The 15,299-nt window shown below is 36.2% G+C and overlaps 1 protein-coding gene across 4 annotated transcripts in view; it reads right to left on the reverse strand.

Moving 5' to 3' along the window:
* G2E3 (G2/M-phase specific E3 ubiquitin protein ligase) overlaps positions 1-14,999 on the reverse strand; it is a 61,347-nt gene extending 46,348 nt beyond the window's left edge. Inside the window, exons 1-2 of one of the 4 annotated variants that reach the window (XM_012773474.3) lie at positions 14,946-14,999; positions 14,447-14,793 (exon numbers count right to left, since the gene is read on the reverse strand). The gene's annotated coding sequence lies outside the window, so the exon portion shown is untranslated. Of the gene's footprint in view, positions 1-4,555; positions 5,183-14,061; positions 14,427-14,446; positions 14,794-14,945 lie in introns of those variants that run through there. The other 3 variants (XM_012773475.3, XM_012773472.3, XM_012773473.3) reach the window with 3 other exon arrangements.
* Positions 15,000-15,299: the final 300 nt, after the last annotated feature.

Below are 15,299 nucleotides of genomic sequence, written 5' to 3' on the forward strand. Positions count from 1 at the left end.
TTTACACGCTGAAAGACATTGATTTGTTCCCATCTCCTCACTCCCTGTTACTTAAGTAAATTAAACTATGTACAATTATTACTGAAATATAACTTTTTTCTAGAAGATCAAAGACAGGAAAACTGACATATTAATAACACCAAAGTTTCACTTTATCAAGGGTATATGAATACCCTACTTGAAATGTTGTTATGAGATTCAAGTATAACAATGTATGTGCAATCTCTTGGAATTTAAGTGATAAGGAATAAACATAATAATGCCACTAGTTAAATGTAATCTCATTTTATAGTTACAAAAACTGACGTTCAGAAAAATTAAACACCTGTCCAAGGTCACAGAGCTAGTAAGTGAGAATAGAGGATATACTAGGCCACTTCACATGAAAATAATGAAAGAGCACAAAAAATATTACAGAATATTAAATATCAGAGAAAGGACAAAATCCACAAATAAAGTTACTATCAAATTTCACCCAACCTAAGACACCACAAAATGTAGGGCACAGATTACTATATGCAGACTAACTCAATTAAACCAATATAATGCATTCTTATAATTTAGAATTTGTATTACACAGTGATTGTAAGAACTTTTGGATTTAAATGCAGATTTTCTCATATAACATTTTTGTGCTTTCCTAAAAAGTCACAGTCCAAATCTTCTGAATCACTTTGACACTAAATCTTCGATATTTTCTGGCTTTCCTTACAAAATCATCTTCTATACCATCAAAACTGGTATTCTTAAAATAATCCGTAAAACAACTAAAGTGCCCAGTTTTAAGCAGGCTCTGTAATTAAAGTAGGTCTAGCTGACCTTCCTAGCCCTGTCAACAAAACTATTAATGTAGTGTTAAAGGAGTACTCCCTTATTGTCTCCGGGATTTTTTTCTTTCTTTCTGTTTTTATTTTTAAGAGGCTTTGGTAATTCTCTGAAGGTATATGATGGCACCTTTGATGTTTATACATGCTCATACAATGACTACAGAACTGCCTAAACTGGTTAAATTGATTGAAAAAATCACAATCTATACAACCTGATTTTAAACATATTAAAAGAAGGGTGTCAGGGAGGGGGGTTCACCTTAAAATTGATAAAATACAATAAATAGATAAAGTACCTTTTTTAAAGGACTTCTCCATAATTCAATCTATGGTGATGAATTTAGCATATTATAAATCCATTCAAACACAAGAATTTATTTCAGAAAATTCCATAAACACTACCTGATAAACAGTACTTAATCTAGAGTGTAAACAATTTTAATTTATGAATGATGGTTTTAGTATTCAACAACACCGATTTGAGATTCCATCCCTCCAGCTCATAATTCCTTGTCCTCTCCTCTCTGGAGGTGAATTACAGCTATCTAGTGCTTACTTTTAGATTTATTTTAATTCAAAAGATTGAGAGTTACAACATAGGTAACTTTGGTAAGTTCCCTTAGGCTAAAATCTCCGTATCATTCAGCAAAGTGCAAATTACATATGCTGAATGTGAGTGATAGACATAATAGAGATATATATTTTTTTTTTCTTTTGAGACAGAGTCTCACTTTTTGTTGCCCTGGCTAGAGTGAGTGCCGTGGCGTCAGCCTAGCTCACAGCAACCTCAAACTCCTGGGCTTAAGTGATCCTCCTGCCTCAGCCTCCCAAGTAGCTGGGACTACAGGCATGCACCACCATGCCCGGCTAATTTTTTGTATATATATTTTTAGTTGGTCAATTAATTTCTTTCTATTTTTAGTAGAGACGGGGTCTCGCTCAGGATGGTTTCGAACTCCCAACCTCGAGCAATCCGCCCGCCTCGGCCTCCTAGAGTGCTAGGATTACAGGCGTGAGCCACCGCGCCCAGCCCATAATAGAGATATTGATATGACTGGGCAATGGTTCCAGAATAAATTTTCTTTATAAAGAAATCCCAATTTCTATGTGGTTACATATTCTCCTCCTCTTCCCTTTCCCACTGCAAAGACCCAAGGCGTCTCTCTTGGTGGATAGTTGCCAAGGGTCTGTGTCTAGATCTGTATAATATATGTACAAACAACCATTTTACTTAAAAAAAGGTTTCTGAGGTTTCTTGCTAGTTGCCAGCTTTAGAATTCTGTACTAAATGAGCGCCTTCTCTTTACAGATGAATATAAAAGAATAAGAATGTGAGCTTTAGTCTCACATGACACAAAAAGTAGCACTGGCATACATAGAGGACCATGCTAAAAAGCCTCCAAATATCATTGGCTACAAGGCAATCACAAAGAAGATTCAAGATGCTATCAATACATGAATGGGAAAGGTTTTTCCTATGTATGTCAATATCTAATAAGCACTTTATATGGTTTTTTCAAGTCTATTAATGCACATGCACACTATTCCACATAGACCAATGGATCCTATTAATAGAAATAGATCCAAACTTTTTCAGTCATTTGATTTTCAACAGAAACATCAAAGCAATTCAATGGAGGAAAAGAAAATCTTTTAAACAAATGATATTGGAAAAACTGTATATACTATGGAAAATAAGTGAACCTTCACCCATACTTCATACCATAAACAAAACTAATCTCAGATGGGTCACAGATCTAAATGTAAAAGTTAAAACCACAAAAGTTTTAAAACACAGAATATCTTCATTACTTGGAGATAGGTAGAAGTTTCTCAGGAGACAGGAGACATTTAACTAATGAAAAAAGTTAATAAATTATATTTCAAAATTAACTTTCAAAATTAAAAGTTTCCATTCATCAAAAGACACCACTAAGTAAGTGACTATACATGTTACAGATTGGAAGGAAATATTTTAAAAGATGTATGTGACAATGACTTGTATCTACAATACATACATAAAGAACTTCAATAATTCTAAAATATAAAGACAATCCAATAAAAGAAATAGGCAAAAGACATGAACAGATACTTTACAAAGGAAGATATAGGAATGGCCAATAAACAAATGAAAAGATATTCAACTTTATTGGTAATTAGGATAATGCAAATTAAAACCACTATGAAAGACTACTTCATACCACAAGAATGGCTAAAATTAAAAAGACTATCAACACCAAACACTGGAAAAGAAATGAAGCAAATAGGGAACCCTCACAAACTGTTGTCTGCAATTTATGGGGGACTATAAAATGGAAAATTCATTTTGAAAAGTTCTGGCAGTTTCTTAAAAGTTAACCATATAACTATGCACCTACCCTTTGATGCAAGAACTTTATACCTGAAATTTATCTAAGAGAAATAAAAGCAAGTCCACAGAAAATTAAACACAAGAATTTTCATAGCAGCCTTTCCCATGATGCCCCCAAACTAGAAACCCACAAGTCCATTAACAAGAAAATAAACAAATTCTAGTATGTCTACTGGTACAATGCAATACTATTCAGCACTGAAAAGGAACTGATGGAAGATGGCAATAAAACAGACAAATCTAACAGACATTATGCTAAGCAAAAGAAACTACATACTACCCAAATACATGATTCCATTCATACAAAGTTTAAGGACAGGCAAGACTATTCTATCATGAAAAATATCAGAACAATGCTTGTCTGGAGAAATGACTAGAAAGGGACATGAGAAAACCTGAAATATCCTATTTTTGCTGGGAGGATCTAAGCAACTTTGATACAAAGAAGAAATCTAGACTTATAACAGATGTAGATTCAGATATGGTCTTTCTGAACACGACATTCCTCATCTCTCTTAATTTTTTAGATTCCAAGGAAACAAGATTCTGGATCCACTCTGTAGGCCAGATCTGATGTTAACTCCTTTACACACAGCCCTGGCTTAGCTTTGAGTCTATTAAAACACTGCTTCATTTAAATTTCATCTAAATGCTACCTTACTCTTTAGGCTTACAATCCTTTGTTTAGTGAGAAGCCCCGTTGTTCCTCTGTTATGCAGTCTCTCTCATTGCAATGAATCCATAAACTTAAGGTTATTATACTACAGGCTTATTCCTGGTGGTATTAGGTTGACCAGGCTAGGATAAGACAAAGAATAAGGCAAATTGGCACAAAACAAATAATGAATCAAGATAAAGGGCATATAAAGGTTCCTCATATTATTCTTACAACTTTTCTCTAAGTATGAAATTACAACAAAATTAAGTTACCTAAAAGTTGAATGTTCTAAAGATATTCCATAATTCATATTTTTGACCAGTTCACATTATCCTTCTTCCTAATCACCAGCATCTAAAATAAAACTTCCACTTCTAAGTCCTGATTATCACTTTATTTCAAACAAGTCTACAAAATAAAACCTTAGCAAATAAATAAGGATTATTTACATACTTTTGAGTTGGATTTTCTAATTCATTTTAGATGTTTTCCTCAAAAATACGAGTTTTAAGGCTTCTTAAGTGGAATGAGGAAAACAATGGTATCTAAGTGTTTATCTCAAATAACAGTCTAAGTACTAGTAATAGACTTGGTCTTAGGAATAGTAACAAAATGTTCCCTTCCCTAGAAAATCAACAATTCAATGACATTCCAAGAAGCCACCATCAAGAGGTATCCAGAGGCTCTTCCACTGCTTACCTCCATTTTGTCAGTGATACTCACAGTTTGATACTCCTCCCTTCATAAAGTAGAGCCTGCCCCTCTCCTTGACTGTGGATGTGTTAGCGCTTGGTAACTCGCTTCCACTATAGACTGTGGTGGAAATGACCATGTGTGCCTATGTCATAAAAGGCATTGTGACTTTCTCCTCACTATCATGGATCTGGAGGAATCTAGTTGTCTTATCATAAGGACTTTCAAGATACTCCATGGAAAGGCCCACTTGACAAGGAACTGAGGCCTTCTACTCTCAGCCACTTGAATAAGCTATCTCAGAAGTGGATCCTCAACCCCAATCAAGCCTTCATATGCCTGCAGCCTGGCTAACAGCCTGACAGCAATTTCATGGATACCCTAAGCAGGAACCACACAGCTAAGCTAGCTGCTCCCAAATTTCTGACTTATAGAAACTGTCAGTAAATAAATGTTTATTGTTTCAAATCACCAAGTTTTGGGATGATTTATTACATAACTAGATACAAGAAAATAAACCAAATTCTCTGTATTTTAGCTGGTGGCTAACATTTGAATAAACAGCAGGTCCTGCCCACCCAACATCATCTACAGCTCCTAATCTTAACTGATAAAAGCAAAAATGAAATAAAAGGTGATATTAAATATACAGAAAATATGCTGAAATCAGACACTTAAAAGAGAAATAGACTGATTTTTTAAAATCTAACATTTAAAAAACAAGTATTCTTGCTACAGGAATGATTTGATTTAAATTGTTAATCAGAAAAGTTCAACTAAATTATTCTATGCAAAGCACATTATTTGATGTACTATAAATTCTTTCTTTACAACTCAGAAATGTTACTTATTTTTGGATGTCCTATGCATATTAAAGTATTAATTTTTCTGATTCAGCATCATATAATAAACATGAGGTATTTTATTTCCTAAAAGTACAAGAAACATCCTGGATTGTATACTGTACTGGGGAATAAAATTGCTCTAGAGTGGCAGTCCCCATCGTTTTTGGCACCAGGGACCAATTTCATGGAAGACGATTTTTCAATGGGGGGATGGGGTGTGCACTGCTCAGGCAGTGATGTGAGTGATGGGGAGCAGCTGTAAATGTAGGTGAAGCTTCTTTTGCTCACCCACCATTCACCCCAGTTCCTAATAGGCCACTGACTGGTACTAGGCCATGGCCTAAGGGTTGGGAGGGGGGCGGTTGGGGACTGCAGCTCTAGAGGACATCACTGAGATAATTGACAAAAACAATATGGGTTAGTTGATAGTATTGTATCTTTGTTAAACTTCCTGAACTTGATATCTATGCTTTGCTTATTTAAGAGAATATCATTGTTCTTAGGAAATGCAGACTGAAGTATTAAGGAGTAAGGGACCAGGTATATGCAACCTACTCTTAAAGGGTTCAAAAAAGAGAAATTATACACAAACATCTAATACGACAGAATGATAAAATGAATGTGGCAAATATTAAAAATTGGTTAATATGGGAAAGGGTAAAAATGCTGTTCTTTGTACGTTTCTTGCAACTTTTCTGTAACTTTAGATTTAAAAAAAAAGGTTTAAAAATAATCAAATTAAATGTAAAATAAAGCAGATTCCCCAAAATGTCAGGAACAAGACTAAATAACCCAATGTGATGGTTAATTTTAAGCATCAATTTTACAGGGCCACAGGATGCCCAGATAGCTGGTTAAACATTATTTCTGGGTGTGTTTTTGAGGGTGTTTCTGGAAGAGATCAGCATTTGAATTGGTGAAGAGAGTAAAGCAGATGGCCCTCTCCATTGTGAGTGGGCACCACTCAGTCCACTGAGGGCCTGAATAAAAGCAACAGGTGGAAGAAGGTTGAATTTGCTCTTTGTCTGACTGCTTGAGCTGGGACATTGATTTACTTTTACCCTTGGTGCTCCGGGTTCTCAGGTCTTTAGACCAGGACTAAAATCTATCTATACCACCAGCTATCTGACTTATAGGCCTTCAAATTACATCACTGGCTTTCCTGATTCTCCAGTTTGCAAACAATAGATATGGGACGTCTCAGCCTCCATAATCATGAGTCAATACCTTATAATAAATTCATAAGCCTCTCCTTTCTCTCTAATTTTACACACATACACATACACACACACACAAACACATCCTCTTGGTTCTGTTTGTCTGAACCCTCACAAATACACCCAAGCTATCTCAGGCTACATAGGTAATATACTTTATGTATTAAAATACTTTTAAATATTTGTTAGTTACTTTGGTTCATAGCAATAACAAAGGTGGAAGCTAGAAGAAACATGTTCAATGGTAATGTTTAAAATCTATTAGAAAATTTTTTTCATGAATCAATTATTTACATTCTAAGAAGTAATATACTTATCTGGAAAAAAAGCACATAAAGTATCAATATGAGCTTGGATACTTTTAAACTATGAATTATTACAAAAAGTAGCATGACACAGTAGAAAGAGTACCAGGGGCTTTGAAGATATAAAATTCAAACTTTCCTACACGTTCTATACATTTTTCCTGAGACCTCACTTAGTCTCAATTTTATCCTCTCTCAAGCTAGAATAATAGTTAATTGCAGGTTGTTGTAAGAATTAGAAATAACACTTAAAATACCTAGCAGAATAGTTGGCATATTTAGTCAATTGTTGGTAGCCATTTCTTTTAATTAAAAAGAAATTAACAATAAAAAGGATAATATATCTTAACTGAGTTTGTCTCAGGCATGCAAGGTTGGATAACATCCAAAAATTAATCAAGGTAATATGTCATATATTAACAAAGTGAAGGGGAAAAAAACTTATGACTATCTCAATAGGTACACAAAGAACACGACAAAATTCAACAACCAATCATGATAAAATTGTAAAGCAAATGAGAAACAGAAGGGAATCTTCTCAACCTTCCTTATAAAGGACATCAATAAATCTTCATTTTAATCACTTCATTTCAACACTGCAAAGCAATCTCAAAAGATGCAGAAAGGGCTTTGACAAACATCAACATCTGATCATGATAAAACTATAAAGCAAACTATGGATAGAATGAATTTTCCCAACATAACAAAAGGGAATCTACAAGTGTTCACTTTAATCACTTCAATTCAACAGTATACTTCAAGGGAAAAAAAGAGAAAGCCAAAATTGGGAGGGATGAAGTAAAACTGTTTTCATTCATAGTCATCTATATAGAAACTCTTACCAAAAAATGTACTAGTCTACGTGAATTTAGCAAGTTCTAATGAAATAAGGAAAATATACAAAACCAATTGTATTTCCTTATAATAGCAACAAATAATCAGTAAATGAAACTAAAGAACAATTCTATTCATAATAGGTAAAAATTCAGGCAAAGATGTGCAAAAAACACTTATATTCAGAAAAGCTATAAAATGCTGCTGAGAGAAATTAAAGAACACCTAGATAAATGAAGAGATAGACAATGCTCATGAAGAGATGCTCATGGACTCAATGTTTTTAAGATGTCAATTTAACACAATCCCAATCAAAACCCCCCGGCAGGCTTCTTTTTAAAATAGAAATTGGCATGCTGACTTTAAAATATATATAAAAATGTAAAGGCCTTGTAATAACAAAGATCACTTTTAAAAAGAAGAACAAAGAGATTTTGGACTATGTGATTTCATGACTTCCTATAGAATTATATCAATCAAGACAGTATGACAAGAAAGAAAGATATATTGCATGACAGGATGTAACAGAAAGACCAGAAACAGACTCAGACAATTGTTTCTTAACAAAGATACAAGGTAATTCAATGGGGAAAATTATATTCTGTCTATTCAATGAATAGTACTGAAATAACTGAATATTTCTTTGAAAAAAAAAAGAATATTAACCTTATACACAAAACTTAATTCAAAATGGTGCTCTCTCTCTCTCTCTCTCTCACACACACACACACACACACACACACACACACACAACTTCTAGAAGAAAACAGGGAAAAATCTTCGTGACTTTGGGTTTGGCAAAGACTTCTTAGATAGGACACTATGAACCAACCATCAAAAAGAAATTGATGAACTAAATATCAAAGTTAAAAACTTTCAAATCAAAAGACATTGCTAGGAAAACAAAAAGGCAGGACACAGATTGTGAACAAACATTTATAAGACATATCTGACAAAAGATTTATACTCAGAAAGTATAAAGAATATTTACAACCAACAATGTCACAACAAAGAGAGGATATCAAGAAAGAGACAGAAATGATAAAAAGGAAATAAATTCTTCAGCTAAAAAGTACAATAACTAAAATGGAAAATTCACTACAGGGGTTTAACAACACATCTGAGCAGGAGAAGAAAGAATCAGCAAACCTGAAGACAGAATAATTGAAATTATCCAGTCTGAGGAGCAGAAAGAGAAAAAAAATGCAAAATGGACAGTGAGACACTATCAAGCACACCAGAATATGTTTAACAGGAGTCCAAGAGAGATAGGAGAAAGACAGAAAAGTAGAAAAACTATTTGAAGAAATAATAGCTAAATACTTCCCAAATTTCAATAAGACCTCAATCTATACATTTTCAAAAAGCTCAAAGATCTCTAATCAGGAGAAATTCTAGGAGAGTCACATTAAGACGCAGTATAGTCAAATGGACAAAAGCAAAAGTAAAGAGAGAATCTTGAAAGCAGCAAGGGAGAAGCAACTAATCACATACAAGAAATCCCCAATAAAATTAATAGCCAATTTCTCATCAGAAACCATTGAGTTCCAACAGAAGGCAGGGGGATGACATATTTAAGGTGCTGAAAGAAAAAAACCCATTAGCCAAGAATTCTGTATACAGCAAAACTGTGCTTTAAAATTGGAGAGTATTAGTACACAGACTTACATGGAAGGTGGGCAAGTAAACATATATTTCACACACGTACAGTATGGCAAATTCTATAAAAAGGGAGTGGCTGGCCTCACATAGGTGGTGACACTGTAACTTAATTGTGAACAAATATGCTGAGCAGACAAGGAGGAAAGCACTCCATGCAAAGAATGTCCAAAGATATAGTGGTATGCTAAATAAAGCATGAGATGTTTGGGGAATTTCTTCTGGTGCCTATTTTTGCTGATTCTGTCATTTGGTTGGACTGTATGACTCTCCTTGGACTGGATAATCAGATAATAATATAATCCCTTTCATCAACTGGATATCTTCCTCTGGTCCTGACCCTGCCTCAGAGGGCAGGTCTTATTCATCCTAGCCCCTTTCCACTGACCAAGTCTGCTCTAAGTAACCAGCCCATTCAAGTTGTATACTTCTTGAAGTAGATGGCATCTCTTCACCTTTCCAAGTTCAGGGTTTGGGCAATAAGAGATGTTCAGTCACAGCTCCCACAGGACCAGGTCCTCTCTTGTCTAAAAAAACAGCTCTTAATTAGAACAGGAGAATTTGTCTGCTATCTCATGTGACACAGTAATTAAACACTAAGATTCTGGACAGGAATGAGGCAGAGAGGAACATGGCTAAAAGAATACTTGAATCAGACACACTCACCTGGGTTTGAACTCCAGGCTCTGCCTTGTGTCCTTGAGCAACCCACTTCCCTCTGAGCCTCAAATTCCTCAGCTGTGACATGAGGATGGTAACATTTACCTATGAAGGTCTTATATGCAAAGTGAGAGATGTAATTAGATGAAGAGAGAGAGCAGAGTAGGAGGAGTCTGGCAAGATCTGAGGTTTCTGAGCTGAGGAATGACAATACTATTTCTAGGACCCTAACTGTTAATAGTGGTTTAGCTACGGTGAAAGAGACTAGGGTGGGGGTGGGGGCTTTTGCTTTGGATTTTTCATAAATTTTGGTATTTTTGAGTTTATTTTTAAACAATGAACATGATTAATTTTGTACTTAAAATATGCTTGGTATGAAATTTACACTTCAATAAGAAGTTTTTTAAAAGCTTGCATTGGTTGGAAAATCATCCAGGAGACAGGAAGGACTGGAAGATCTGGGGTCAGGGGTGAAAGGGAGACTATACTGTATGCTTTTGTCCTCCCTGAATTTTCTTCATCATGAATTTGTGTACCTTTTTCTCCACTAATATATATTACTTTTAAAAATAATTCAAAAATTATTTTTAAAACTAAAGAAAAATATTTTAAATTTTAAAAAAGTGGGAAAAAAATAAAGGAGAAACACATACAAAGACCTTTCTAGCTTGGTTTCCAATAGTCTTGTGGTATCCCAACTCCAAAATTCAAGAAGAAATCACATGAATGGTCTAGCCTACACCAGATTTCCAGCTCTGATTCAAAATCTGTACTACTTTGGCTGGAGAAGGGGTGTGGGATGGGAGCATATTAGGATCCTATACTCCTTAGAACAACTCTACCCACTGGTCTTTAGAATGATGTCCCTACATCACTGGGCAGGTTTTTAAAGAAAAGCTGTAGTCGAGATGGTCAGTAACAGTCTTAACTGATGAAACTGAAAAGGAAAGGAAACATTTTCTGTTTTTTAATTCCCTAATATTCTGAGTCAAGTCATTTTTTTAATATCTAACATATATCATTCTTATAATTTAAAAAAACTGTGCCAATGGAAATTAAATTAAAAAAACACATTTTTAAGGTTTTAAAATCTTTTGATGCCTCAGTTTCTTCATCTTAATATAGCAATAATAATAAAATGGCTGTGAGGATTAAGTGAGAAAACATGGATAAGGATTTAGAATTCTATGAATATCAACAAATTTTGCTCTTGATTTTTTTCCCCCACTTGAAATGTCTTCTGAGCCTATGATTTTAATACTTTTTTTTTTTTGAGACAGAGTCTTGCTTTGTTGCCCAAGCTAGAGTGAGTGCCATGGCGTCAAGCCTAGCTCACAGCAACCTCAAACTCCTGGGCTCAAGCAATCCTACTGCCTCAGCCTCCCGAGTAGCTGGGACTACAGGCATGTGCCACCATGCCCGGCTAATTTTTTCTATATATATGTTAGTTGGCCAATTAATTTGTTTCTATTTATAGTAGAGACGGGGTCTCACTCTTGCTCAGGCTGGTTTCGAACTCCTGACCTCGAGCAATCCGCCTGCCTCGGCCTCCCAGAGTGCTAGGATTACAGGCATGAGCCACTGCGCCTGGCCTTTAATACTTATTTTTCCACGTAAAGCTTATAAACCATATGCTATCACTAAAATCTCTACTGAACTACACAGAATTATATACTATCATCTCAGAAAAAAGCAAAGTTTTCTTGTTACTTTTTCAGTTAATAACATAAGATATAATATGTTAAAGTAAGTACTCAATGAACATATACAGTTTCCGAGTATAAGGATACTCACTGTTCTGCACTAAGCATTGCAGACATAAAGAAGAGGATAAGGGCTCTCAGTCTACTGCTATAGTATGTTTACAACTACATTGTACTGAAGAAGAAGCACTCTGTCTGGAGAAGTCTTGAAATCCATTTGAGTAAAATCTTGAGGGGAAACAAAAAGGTCAATGGCAAAATACGCATATAAGAAATAAGAGACAGATTTAGAGAACTGTAATAGTATTGATGGAACATTAGCAGATTGGAAAAGTGATGGAATATCATGAAGATGATGCTTGGAAACAAAGGTTAGAACCAGACTCTGAAGGGCTTTAAAAAAAAAAAAAAAAGGAAAAGCTAAGAAATTTTAATTACAATGGAAAGCTATCAGAAATTTTTATGGAGCAACATTTGGAAGGAGACTGCAAAGACAGGCAAAAAGTATTATATTTTTAAAAAATGCATAAACCTAGAATCCAGGAACCGAATGCTAAAAAAAAAAAAAGAAAAAAAAAATTGTAAAAATGCATAAACCTTATTTCTGACTTTAGTTCAAACATTTTATTAGTTGTGTGGGAACAAATTACTGAACCTCTCTTAGCCTGTTATCTTACCTGAAAATAATAGTTATCTCGGCAATATTGTGAATATTATATGACTTGTACAATACTTAATATATTAATAATACAGGAAACATATATATACATATATCACTTGCTATGTGCCACACACGACTTTAAGGTACATACACACACACACACACACACACACACACACACATACACACTAACTCATTTAATTCTCTCGACAATCCTACAGAATAGGTATTATCCATTATACAGTTGAGGGAAATGAAGGACAAAGAGATTAAACATTTTGCCCAGGGTAACTCAGCTATCAGGTGGTAGAGATGGGATTCAAACCAAGGCAATCTGGCCCTAGCCCTATCTCTTTAATCAATACATTATAATGCTTCTCTAAGAAAGATCAAGTCAGTGTTTTTAAAACCCCGGTAGCATTTTCTAACCTTTCTCTTAAACATGCAGACTGTTTAACTCCCTCCTCCAGACCTACTGACTCAAAATTTTTTGAGATTTGAAGTGCAAGAATTCACAATTAACAAACCCTTCAAGGTAATCTGTACACAATAAAGTTTGAAACTCCTTGATTTAGGTAGATAAAACAAAAACTCAATGAAAAGAATCCAGGTACGGAACAGATTACAAAGCAGAGATCAATTTAATGAATGTACCATTTGCTGGTAGCACATATGAAAGAAGAATGGAAGTCAGTCTGCAATCCTTAGGGAAGTATATGCAATGTCTTTGTTACAAAGACACTGTATGAAAAACATTTATATTTCAATGATCATAAACACTAGTTAAACCTATTCTTCCTGGCTAATACTGAAAACAAAAGCTCAATAGCAGAAATGGAGGTGTAGGAGTAGCTAGCAGTGGATGAAGTAATGTCTTTATTCTGAACTATTATAATTATTATTTAAAAATATTGTTTAAAAGATTTACATTTATGTGGTACAATATCCTGGTGTTACAACCTTAAAAGGAACTTAAAATATCTTTTCCTATAAAGCAACACAAATTAGTATGATAGTTTTCAATATGGCAAGATATAAAGCTTGCACACATTTAAAGTTCTCATTTATATTTACATTTAAGGTGACACATTTAAACTATTCCAAAAGCATAGCTTTACTATGGGGTTAAACGGAGTTTGATATTTGAGATAGTTCCTCATTAAAAATAAAAAAAAACTCAAAACAACAACAAAAACTAAAGAAAATCTGATTCTTAAAGTAATAGAATAATTCGAAAATGACTCCCTAATACTCACCAATGAATGATGGGGGTGAAAAGGCAGGGCAGTGGAACTAAACCTTTTCCCTATTGTTTGCAAATAAGACCCCTGTGAATCACCGCTCTAACTTTACAGTCAGTTTAAAATGGGCAAGAGTGTCGGATTTTTGCGGTACATGAAAAATGTCAACCGTGAAAGGAAAATATCCGGGTTTTAAATACAAAGGGTACTCAGTTTTCAGTTTAAATCCCCACCAGGCAATTCAAAGACTGTCACTTCTCTGCAGTCCAAGATAATAAAGACTGCTCCGGGTATCCCTCTCTGTGGGAACTCGGAGCCACACAGAGCACCTTTTCATTCTAAACCTGCCTCCAACTTTCCATCTTGAATAAAGGAAGATTCTTTTACCTGTGGTAACGCTTTCACAATGAGATTTAACCACTACTGAAGCTTCAGGATTCGAGCCAAATGGGTGGAAATACTAAACTGCGATTACGAGAAAACCACAGAGACAGCGTATAAACAAGGCTTAATCTTGAGGGGCCGGCAGGGCCTCCGCATCCTCAATCTCAGGGTCGGCCGGCGTGCGCAACCGTCGGGAGCGCTGGCCCGGCACACGCTCCTCAGCGCCCCGAATTCCCAAAGTCTCCACGCCTGACCCCAGCTCCAGACACCCCCAAAGCCACTCTGAGGCCCCCGCTACACTCTCCGGCCTCTCGACCCTCTGTTCCATCCGACGGTCCCGCTTCTCTCCCTGGAATATTCCGTTTCTTCCCATTCCCCATTTACTCACCAAGGCGCGCTGGGCAGAAGTTCCAGAGCGTCCACGTCACTTTTCCCTTCTCGCGCTGCGCCACTGCACGCCAACCGCGAGCTGCCCCATCCAACGGCCGGGAGGATTCAAATTCACCCACTTCCGCCCGCAACCCGGAAGGAGGGGTCGGCCCCGCCCCAGAGGGCGGGACTGGCGGAGGGGCTGGCTGTGGGGAGCGGCCCCGCGCGTCCGCTTCGCGCCAACCTGGCGGTGTCCACTTCGCATTAGTTTCTTTTGTACGCTCTCTTTCCGTAGGTAGCGTCTCAGAAGAACTGTGGGCGCGGGGTCGTTGTTTCCGCCTGATTGCTCTTGAGAGGATCTTGTTTCTGAAATGGACAGAGACGTGATGAATTTTCGTCACCTTCAAAGAATGGGGAAAATAAAAGCACTGACGGAGCCGGAAGGTTTTTACCCCTCCCCTCTTCCTCGCGTAAACAACAGCAGCAGCCAGAAGGAAAAAACCAAACCCTCCACGTACTTAGCACAGGTTTTCCTGGGTTTCCTCAGTCCTCTTCCGGCTCCGTCAAGACTTTTCACCTCGTTCAGTCCCCTGCTTGAGGAAGACAAAAAGCCAAGTGCATCAAATACTCGTAGTCCAGCCACAGATTGAAAATAGTAAGTGTAGGACAGTTCTTGGTCCCCAATCAAACATTTGAGGGTAAGCGTTAGAAAGCAATAAATCTTTTCCCCCCCTCTGATAAGGGATCATTTTATAAGATCATTACCTATTGTCCTGTGAGATTCTTGGGACAACAGTGTCATTTTCCTTTATTGAGGACCACAAATACATCCCTGATCCAAAACGTCTTGTGCTTCTGAAGAGATGCATCTG

Source organism: Microcebus murinus, chromosome 6 (assembly GCF_040939455.1).
Source record: "Microcebus murinus isolate Inina chromosome 6, M.murinus_Inina_mat1.0, whole genome shotgun sequence".
NCBI lineage: Eukaryota > Metazoa > Chordata > Mammalia > Primates > Cheirogaleidae > Microcebus > Microcebus murinus.